Here is an 11,291-nt window from a genome sequence, read left to right on the forward strand (position 1 = left end):
TAATATTGTACAAACTTGAATAATTTTTGGTTGCACTCTGTTGCCTTATTTTTATATCAGCCTATTTTATGTCTTGTACCTGTTTTTCAAGAACTGCCTAATATAATTCAACGACGTGTTGTACATGGACACTCTATAGTACAATTTTTGATTTAAATGTCAGTTTGAGTAAAATAGGTAACAATATTAGTTATGATTGGGTTGGGAGCGGTGGTGGGTATGGTGTAATCTCATTAATATGCACAACTAATACCTCAAGTGCTATCCTATTGTGTCAGGAAGGTGTCATCAAACAAAATCATCAAATATGGTAAATGGATTTTATTCATTTGTATTGTCCGCTTTTCAATTTTGAGCAACTTAATCAAAAAAATTGAACGTTGCATAGTTCACGAGTTACACTGGTTACTCGAATAAGTTGTTTATTATAAAACATCTCGTAATGCGCTGCTGTTTAAACTCTACTTCGGGTACGCACAAATTACAACTAACCCAGGAATTATGTATTCTTCGTAGTTTTTACAATAACCGTTCTATAATTATGAAAGCAGGGGGAAGACTAATGACCATGCAGAAAACAACTGAAAATTCCTTAAGTGAAAATGTTTATTGATTTTGTAATTTAGAAAAAAAAAAAATATATATATATATATAATGTAGTGACGTCATTAAAACGCATAACTGTAATGGCTTACCTGCAATGAAAGACGACATAAATGGGATATAATGACGTAATTCACAGAGGTGCTTGGTTTACGACAGAACCTATCATACTAATTATCTAACTTACATAAATTATTTGCTCGTAGTTGTTTGACTATTAACACAAGGCATAACAGATATTAAAAAGACTTTGTAGATCCACATATGTGATTAAGATTTGGAGTGAAATCAATACATGTTAATTATTTACATTTGTACAAATTAGAAAATTTTCCGATACCTCACAGTTATCATCAGATTTAAACTTGCACGGATGCTATCAAACCAGACATATAGAAATACAATATTTTTTTTATTTTTTTTCAGTAACAGCTTTTTGTTATTATTAAAAACGTCTATAATGTGGATCATAATATTACATAGCTATATTAGTCGACAGGCTTCTTGTTTAATGAGCTAATTAAAATTTTTGAAGTCTTTAATATACCCTATTTTTGCTACATGTACCTCGATAATTCAATGAGGTTTTATGCTTTCCCTGATTTATATCAAGAAGTCAACCATGTTCTTTCCTTTTTCTATATTCTATATGTCTTTTCATTTTTTTTTATCCCGCCCATCATCACACCCTCATTATCATTTACATTAATATACTAACTCTTTGTGACTCCCATTCTCTCTCCCACATTATAAAACTGACTTCCAACTCATTGTCACTCTTTCGCACTACTTCGCTAACATCCACCCCACTGTTACTCTTTCGCACTACCTCATTCACTTCGACTTTCACTGTTACTCTCTCGCACTACCTCATTCACTTCCACTCTCACTGTTACTCTCTCGCACTACCTCAGTCACTTCCACTCTCACTGTTACTCTCTTGCACTACATCACTCACTTCTACTCTCACTTTTACTTTCTCACTACCTCATTCACTTCCACTCTCACTGTTACTCTCTTGCACTACCTCATTCACTTCCACTCTCACTGTTACTCTCTTGCACTACCTCATTCACTTCCACCCCCAATGTTACTCTCTCGCACTACCTCATTCACTTCCACTCTCACTGTTACTCTCTCGCACTACATCACTCACTTCTACTCTCACTGCTACTTTCTCACTACCTCATTCACTTCCACTCTCACTCTTACTCTCTCGCACTACCTCATTCACTTCGACTTTCACTGTTACTCTCTCGCACTACCTCATTCACTTTCACTCTCACTGTTACTCTCTCGCACTACCTCATTCACTTCCACTCTCACTGTTACTCTCTTGCACTACATCACTCACTTCTACTCTCACTTTTACTTTCTCACTACCTCATTCACTTCCACTCTCACTGTTACTCTCTTGCACTACATCACTCACTTCTACTCTCACTTTTACTTTCTCACTACCTCATTCACTTCCACTCTCACTGTTACTCTCTTGCACTACCTCATTCACTTCCACCCCCAATGTTACTCTCTCGCACTACCTCATTCACTTCCACTCTCACTGTTACTCTCTCGCACTACATCACTCACTTCTACTCTCACTGCTACTTTCTCACTACCTCATTCACTTCCACCCCCAATGTTACTCTCTCGCACTACATCATTCACGTCCACTCTCACTGTTACTCTCTTGCACTACCTCATTCACTTCCACTCTCACTGTTACTCTCTTGCACTACATCACTCACTTCTACTCTCACTTTTACATTCTCACTACCTCATTCACTTCCACTCTCACTGTTACTCTCTTGCACTACCTCATTCACTTCCACTCTCACTGTTACTCTCTTGCACTACCTCATTCACTTCCACCCCCAATGTTACTCTCTCGCACTACCTCATTCACTTCCACTCTCACTGTTACTCTCTCGCACTACATCACTCACTTCTACTCTCACTATTACTTTCTCACTACCTCATTCACTTCCACTCTCACTGTTACTCTCTCGCACTACCTCATTCACTTTCACTCTCACTGTTACTCTCTCGCACTACCTCATTCACTTCCACCCCCACTGATACTCTCTCGCACTACCTCATTCACTTCCACTCTCACTGTTACTCTCTCGCACTACCTCATCCACTTCCACTCTCACTCTTACTCTCTCGCACTACCTCATTCACGTCCACCCCACTGTTACTCTCTCACACTACATCACTCACTTCTACTCTCACTGTTACTCTCTTGCACTACCTCATTCACTTCCACTTTCACTGTTACTCTCTCACGCTACCTCACTCACTTCCACTCTCACTGTTACTCTCTCGCACTACCTCATTCACTTCCACTCTCACTGTTACTCTCTCGCACTAAATCACTCACTTCCAATCTCATTGTTACCCTCTCGCACTATCACATTCACTTCCACTCTCACTGTTACTCTCTCGCACTAAATCATTCACTTCCAATCTCACTGTTACTCTCTCGCACTACCTCATTCACTTCGACTTTCACTGTTACTCTCTCGCACTACCTCATTCACTTTCACTCTCACTGTTACTCTCTCGCACTACCTCATTCACTTCCACTCTCACTGTTACTCTCTTGCACTACATCACTCACTTCTACTCTCACTTTTACTTTCTCACTACCTCATTCACTTCCACTCTCACTGTTACTCTCTTGCACTACATCACTCACTTCTACTCTCACTTTTACTTTCTCACTACCTCATTCACTTCCACTCTCACTGTTACTCTCTTGCACTACCTCATTCACTTCCACCCCCAATGTTACTCTCTCGCACTACCTCATTCACTTCCACTCTCACTGTTACTCTCTAGCACTACATCACTCACTTCTACTCTCACTGCTACTTTCTCACTACCTCATTCACTTCCACCCCCAATGTTACTCTCTCGCACTACATCATTCACGTCCACTCTCACTGTTACTCTCTTGCACTACCTCATTCACTTCCACTCTCACTGTTACTCTCTTGCACTACATCACTCACTTCTACTCTCACTTTTACTTTCTCACTACCTCATTCACTTCCACTCTCACTGTTACTCTCTTGCACTACCTCATTCACTTCCACTCTCACTGTTACTCTCTTGCACTACCTCATTCACTTCCACCCCAATGTTACTCTCTCGCACTACCTCATTCACTTCCACTCTCACTGTTACTCTCTCGCACTACATCACTCACTTCTACTCTCACTGTTACTTTCTCACTACCTCATTCACTTCCACTCTCACTGTTACTCTCTCGCACTACCTCATTCACTTTCACTCTCACTGTTACTCTCTCGCACTACCTCATTCACTTCCACCCCACTGATACTCTCTCGCACTACCTCATTCACTTCCACTCTCACTGTTACTCTCTCGCACTACCTCATTCACTTCCACTCTCACTCTTACTCTCTCGCACTACCTCATTCACGTCCACCCCACTGTTACTCTCTCACACTACATCACTCACTTGTACTCTCACTGTTACTCTCTTGAACTACCTCATTCACTTCCACTTTCACTGTTACTCTCTCACGCTACCTCACTCACTTCCACTCTCACTGTTACTCTCTCGCACTACCTCATTCACTTCCACTCTCACTGTTACTCTCTCGCACTAAATCACTCACTTCCAATCTCATTGTTACCCTCTCGCACTATCACATTCACTTCCACTCTCACTGTTACTCTCTCGCACTAAATCATTCACTTCCAATCTCACTGTTACCCTCTCGCACTTTCTCATTCACTTCCACTCTCACTGTTACTCTCTCGCACTACATCACTCACTTCCACTCTCACTGTTACTCTCTCGCACTACATCACTCACTTCCACTTTCACTGTTACTCTCTCGCACTACATCACCCACCTCCACCCTCACTGTTACTCGCTCGCACTACACCATTCACCTCTACCCTCACTGTCACTCCGTTGTTAGTCCCCACTCACCTCGACTCTCACTGTCACTCTCCCACACTAGTTCACTTAATTTCAGTCACACTTCAGATCTTCAATTCATGTTGGCAACATATTGCAGCTTGATTTACTCAGAGGACTTCCGAGTCTCTAGCCAGTAATTGGAATAGCTATTACCAGCGCAAATCAATTCCACCATGTCCATCAATCGTATCGTCTACTCAACAAGAACACATGGCGCCCAACACTTCACTAAGGTACAGATAGTTTAAAGTGTGACGATGGGATTTTACACGCTATAATGCAAACATTCATTGAGATACAACTCTTTGAACTTGAATAAAATGTATCTTGCATGTTCTGCTTATTATGAATCGATGAATGTTCATTAGGCGGATAATATTCTAGAAGCGATCAATCTTCTGGCGACTGACTGATTCCAGACTTCTTTCAACCACCCGCTATTTTGAAACAAGTAGTAATGCACGACGCTCTTTTCACCTCGTTATTATTGACGTGCTGTGTGGAAACATTCAGAGCCACTTTAATCAGCTTCGAGTCTGATTTCACTTTCAAAATACGCGGCAGGTAGAAAAGAGTAGTCATGTACCACGCAGTATGTCTCGTAGGCCGTGAAGTCTCGTTTGTGTTTTTATCAATCATCTATAACACCATGACACGTATTGCAGTAACGAACATGACATACTGTCATTTTGTTTTAATTTTCGATCTAATCAATTATCTAATTCAAAGCATGTTAATTTTTTATTTAGTACTGTGCGAAAATAGTTATCATTCAGTTTATTGTCGTACTGTTCAGCAATTTTCCGTATTTGTTCTCTATATTTGATGTAATGTACTTGTTACCAGTATAGCAGTTTTTATCAACTTTTAAACCATATATTTACGTATATATTTTAATCATTTCATAATAAGTCAAAATAGAATGATCGACATTTATTGATTGTATTGTGTATTTTTATGATACAGACTGATATTTTACATTGTTTTAGAGGAAAAGTGTGCAATTTACATGTAATGTCGTAGTATTCAATATTATACATATAGTTCAAATTATTTGATTATGAATAAGCCCAATTACTCTTCCTCAATATTGTATATTTGCACATACAATCTCAAGTGTTTTAGAATTATTCAGTATAATGGTATTATTTTATTATCACCTATTGGTTGTCTTCATTGTTATATAAAAATTACATATTGTGTAACCAACATGGTGCCATGAATGAGATTCGTGCATCATAATAGGGTCACACAGCTTTGCAAAATGCAGGTACCTGGAAACGACCTTTTTACCGTCTCTGCCTAGTTTCAGAAATAAGTTTCAATATAAATAACACGACCAAACATGTGATTATTATATTTTATTCGTATTGTATATGTTCATGATGCAATGTAGCTGAGCTGCTGTATTTGTTCGAGTAAAGCAGTAGAAAACCGTAAGAGTTATTGTCAATGCGATGAACATGGTTCTTTCTCTCAGAACAAGATTATATTGACCCCATATAGATTGTAATATGCGTGAGACTGTACACTATCGTGATATGTATGTGTATCATTTGTGGCGAGTATTTAATGTTTATGTGGCAGTATATAATTACTAAGCGTATGTAATAAATTATTCACTAATATATTTCGCCCCTGATCGCTGTATTACAGATGTTGTTACTATGACTATACAACTCACTCCGTGAAATAAATCACACATTGTTTACAAGAGATTATAAATGCACACATGCATTCCGTGCCTCGTTAGGCTCGCAGCTCATTGCACATATTGTTACTGTAGAAACTAATCACCTGAAGATGTATATTCTGTGTCGTAGTCCAGCTTTTGGCTGGCGTGATTTGTAAAGACACACGTAATTCATAAGTGGAAGATGATTAAACCTCGACATAGGATATTCAGCACAGTGATTACACAACCCCATACCACCCACATTTGGTGCAGTTACCCCAATTATCCTGGTGCACGGCACATAGTCGAGGTAGTGTAGATTAAATTGCCCCATGTTTAATTAATTGTAAAATACAGTCATAGTGTAGTGAGAACTCGATTAACCTCCACAGTTTAATTACTTGTAAAATAATCATGTGACACATAGTGTAGTAAGAATAAGATTAACCTCCAGTTTAATTAATTTGGAAGATACAGTCTTGTGACACATAATGTAGTAACAGTTAGATTAACCTCCAGTTTAATTAATTTGGAAAATACACTCCCATGACACTCTGGTAACACATAAATACACTCTGGTAACACATAAATACACTCTTGTGATGCATGAACACACTCTTGTAACACATAAATACACTCTTGTAACACATATATACACTCTTATGACACATACATACACTCTTGTAACACGTAAATACACACTTGTGACACAGAAATACACTCTTGTGACACATACATACACTCTGGTAACACATAAATACACTCTTGTGATGCATGAACACACTCTTGTAACACATAAATACACTCTTGTAACACATATATACACTCTTATGACACATACATACACTCTTGTAACACGTAAATACACACTTGTGACACAGAAATACACTCTTGTGACACATACATACACTTTTGTAACACGTAAATACACTCTCATGACACATACATACACTCTTGTAACACGTAAATACACTCTTGTGACACATAAATACACTTTTGTGACACATAAATATACTCTTGTGATACATAAACACACTCTTGTAACACATAAATACACTCTTGTGACACATACATACACTCTTGTAACACGTAAATACACTTTTGTGACACATAAATACACTCTTGTGACACATACATACACTCTTGTGACACATAAATACACTCTTATGACACATACATATACTCTTGTGACACATACATACACTCTTGTAACACGTAAATACACTCTTGTAACACATAAATACACTCTTGTGACACATAAATACACTCTTGTGACACATACATACACTCTGTGATACATAAATACACTCTTATGACACATACATACACTCTGGTAACACATAAATACACTCTTGTGATACATAAACACACTTTTGTAACACATAAATACCCTCATGTAACACATACATATAATCTTGTAACACATACATACACTCTTGTAACACGTAAATACACTTGTAACATATACATACACTTGTAACACATAAACACACTATTCTAATACATAAATACACTCTTGTAACACATAAATACATATTTTATAAAATACAATATAAAATACAACATAAATACACTATTATGACACATACATACACTCTGGTAACACATAAACACACTCTTCTAATACATAAATACACTCTTGTAACACATAAATACTCTTTTGTGACACATAAATACAATATTGTGATACATAAACACACTCTTGTAACATAAATACACTATTATGACACATACATACACTCTTGTGACACATACATACACTCTTGTAACACGTAAATACACTTTTGTGACACATAAATACACTCTTATGAAACATACATACACTATTGTGACACATACATGCACTCTTGTAACATGTAAATACACTCTTGTAACACATAAATACACTTTTGTGACACATAAATACACTCTTGTGATACATAAACACACTCTTGTAACACATAAATACACTCTTGTGACACATACATACACTCTTGTAACACGTAAATACACTTTTGTGACACATAAATACACTTATGACACATACATATACTCTTGTGACACATACATACACTCTTGTAACACATAAATACACTCTTGTGACACATAAATACACTCTTGTGACACATAATTACACTCTTGTGACACATACATACACTCTTGTGACACATAAATACACTCTTATGACACATACATACACTCTCGTAACACATAATCACACTCTTGTAACACATAAATACCCTCATGTAACACATATATATATATAATCTTGTAACACATACATACACTCTTGTAACACGTAAATACACTTGTAACACATACATACACTTGTAACACATAAACACACTATTCTAATACATAAATACACTCTTGTAACACATAAATACATATTTTATAAAATACAATATAAAATACAACATAAATACACTATTATGACACATACATACACTCTGGTAACACATAAATACAAACTTGTGACACATAAATACACTCTTGTAACAATTACATACACTCTTGTAACACAAATACATTCTTGTGACACATACATACACTCTTGTAACACATAAATACACTTTTGTATCACGTAAATACACTCTTGTAACACATAAATACACTCTTGTGACACATACATACACTCTTGTAACACAAATACACTATTGTAACACATAAATACACCCTTGTAACACATAAATACACCCTTGTAACACATACATACAATATTGTGATACATAAACACACTCTTGTAACACATACATACATACACTCTTGTAACACATAAATACACTCTTGTAACACATACATACACTCTTGTAACACATAAACACACTCTTGTAACACATAAATACACTTTTGTAACACATACATACACTCATGTAACACATAAATACACTCTTGTAACACATACATACACTCTTGTAACACAAATACACTCTTGCGACACATACGTACACTCTTGTAACACGTAAATACACTTTTGTGACACATAAATACACTCTTGTGACACATACATACACTCTTGTGACACATAAATACACTCTTATGACACATACATATACTCTTGTGACACATACATACACTCTTGTAACACGTAAATACACTCTTGTAACACATAAATACACTCTTGTGACACATAAATACACTCTTGTGACACATAATTACACTCTTGTGACACATACATATACTCTGTGATACATAAATACACTCTTATGACACATACATACACTCTGGTAACACATAAATACACTCTTGTGATACATAAACACACTTTTGTAACACATAAATACCCTCATGTAACACATACATATAATCTTGTAACACATACATACACTCTTGTAACACGTAAATACACTTATAACACATAAACACACTATTCTAATACATAAATACACTCTTGTAACACATAAATACATATTTTATAAAATACAATATAAAATACAACATAAATACACTATTATGACACATACATACACTCTGGTAACACATAAACACACTCTTCTAATACATAAATACACTCTTGTAACACATAAATACTCTTTTGTGACATATAAATACAATTTTGTGATACATAAACACACTCTTGTAACATAAATACACTCTTATGACACATACATACACTCTTGTGACACATACATACACTCTTGTAACACGTAAATACACTTTTGTGACACATAAATACACTCTTATGAAACATACATACACTCTTGTGACACATACATACACTCTTGTAACATGTAAATACACTCTTGTAACACATAAATACACTTTTGTGACACATAAATACACTCTTGTGATACATAAACACACTCTTGTAACACATAAATACACTCTTGTGACACATACATACACTCTTGTAACACGTAAATACACTTTTGTGACACATAAATACACTCTTATGACACATACATATACTCTTGTGACACATACATACACTCTTGTAACACATAAATACACTCTTGTGACACATAAATACACTCTTGTGACACATAATTACACTCTTGTGACACATACATACACTCTTGTGACACATAAATACACTTTTATGACACATACATACACTCTCGTAACACATAATCACACTCTTGTAACACATAAATACCCTCATGTAACACACATATATATATAATCTTGTAACACATACATACACGCTTGTAACACGTAAATACACTTGTAACACATACATACACTTGTAACACATAAACACACTATTCTAATACATAAATACACTCTTGTAACACATAAATACATATTTTATAAAATACAATATAAAATACAACATAAATACACTATTATGACACATACATACACTCTGGTAACACATAAATACAAACTTGTGACACATAAATACACTCTTGTAACAATTACATACACTCTTGTAACACAAATACATTCTTGTGACACATACATACACTCTTGTAACACATAAATACACTTTTGTATCACGTAAATACACTCTTGTAACACATAAATACACTCTTGTGACACATACATACACTCTTGTAACACAAATACACTATTGTAACACATAAATACACCCTTGTAACACATAAATACACCCTTGTAACACATACATAAATATTGTGATACATAAACACACTCTTGTAACACATACATACATACACTCTTGTAACACATAAATACACTCTTGTAACACATACATACACTCTTGTAACACATAAACACACTCTTGTAACACATAAATACACTTTTGTAACACATACATACACTCTTGTAACACATAAATACACTCTTGTAACACATACATACACTCTTGTAACACAAATACACTCTTGTGACACATACATACACTCTTGTAACACAAATACACTCTTGTAACATATACGTACACTCTTGTGACACATAAATACACTATTGTAACACATAAATACAATCTTGTAACACATAAATACACTCTTGTAACACATACATACAATATTGTGATACATAAACACACTCTTGTAACACATACATACACTCTTGTAACACATAAATACACTCTTGTAACACATACATACACTCTTGTAACACATAAACACACTCTTGTAACACATAAATACACTTTTGTAACACATAAAT

The sequence above is a fragment of the Saccoglossus kowalevskii genome, chromosome 7, assembly GCF_978046115.1.
Source record: "Saccoglossus kowalevskii chromosome 7, keSacKowa6.1, whole genome shotgun sequence".
Classification (NCBI taxonomy): Eukaryota; Metazoa; Hemichordata; class Enteropneusta; family Harrimaniidae; genus Saccoglossus; species Saccoglossus kowalevskii.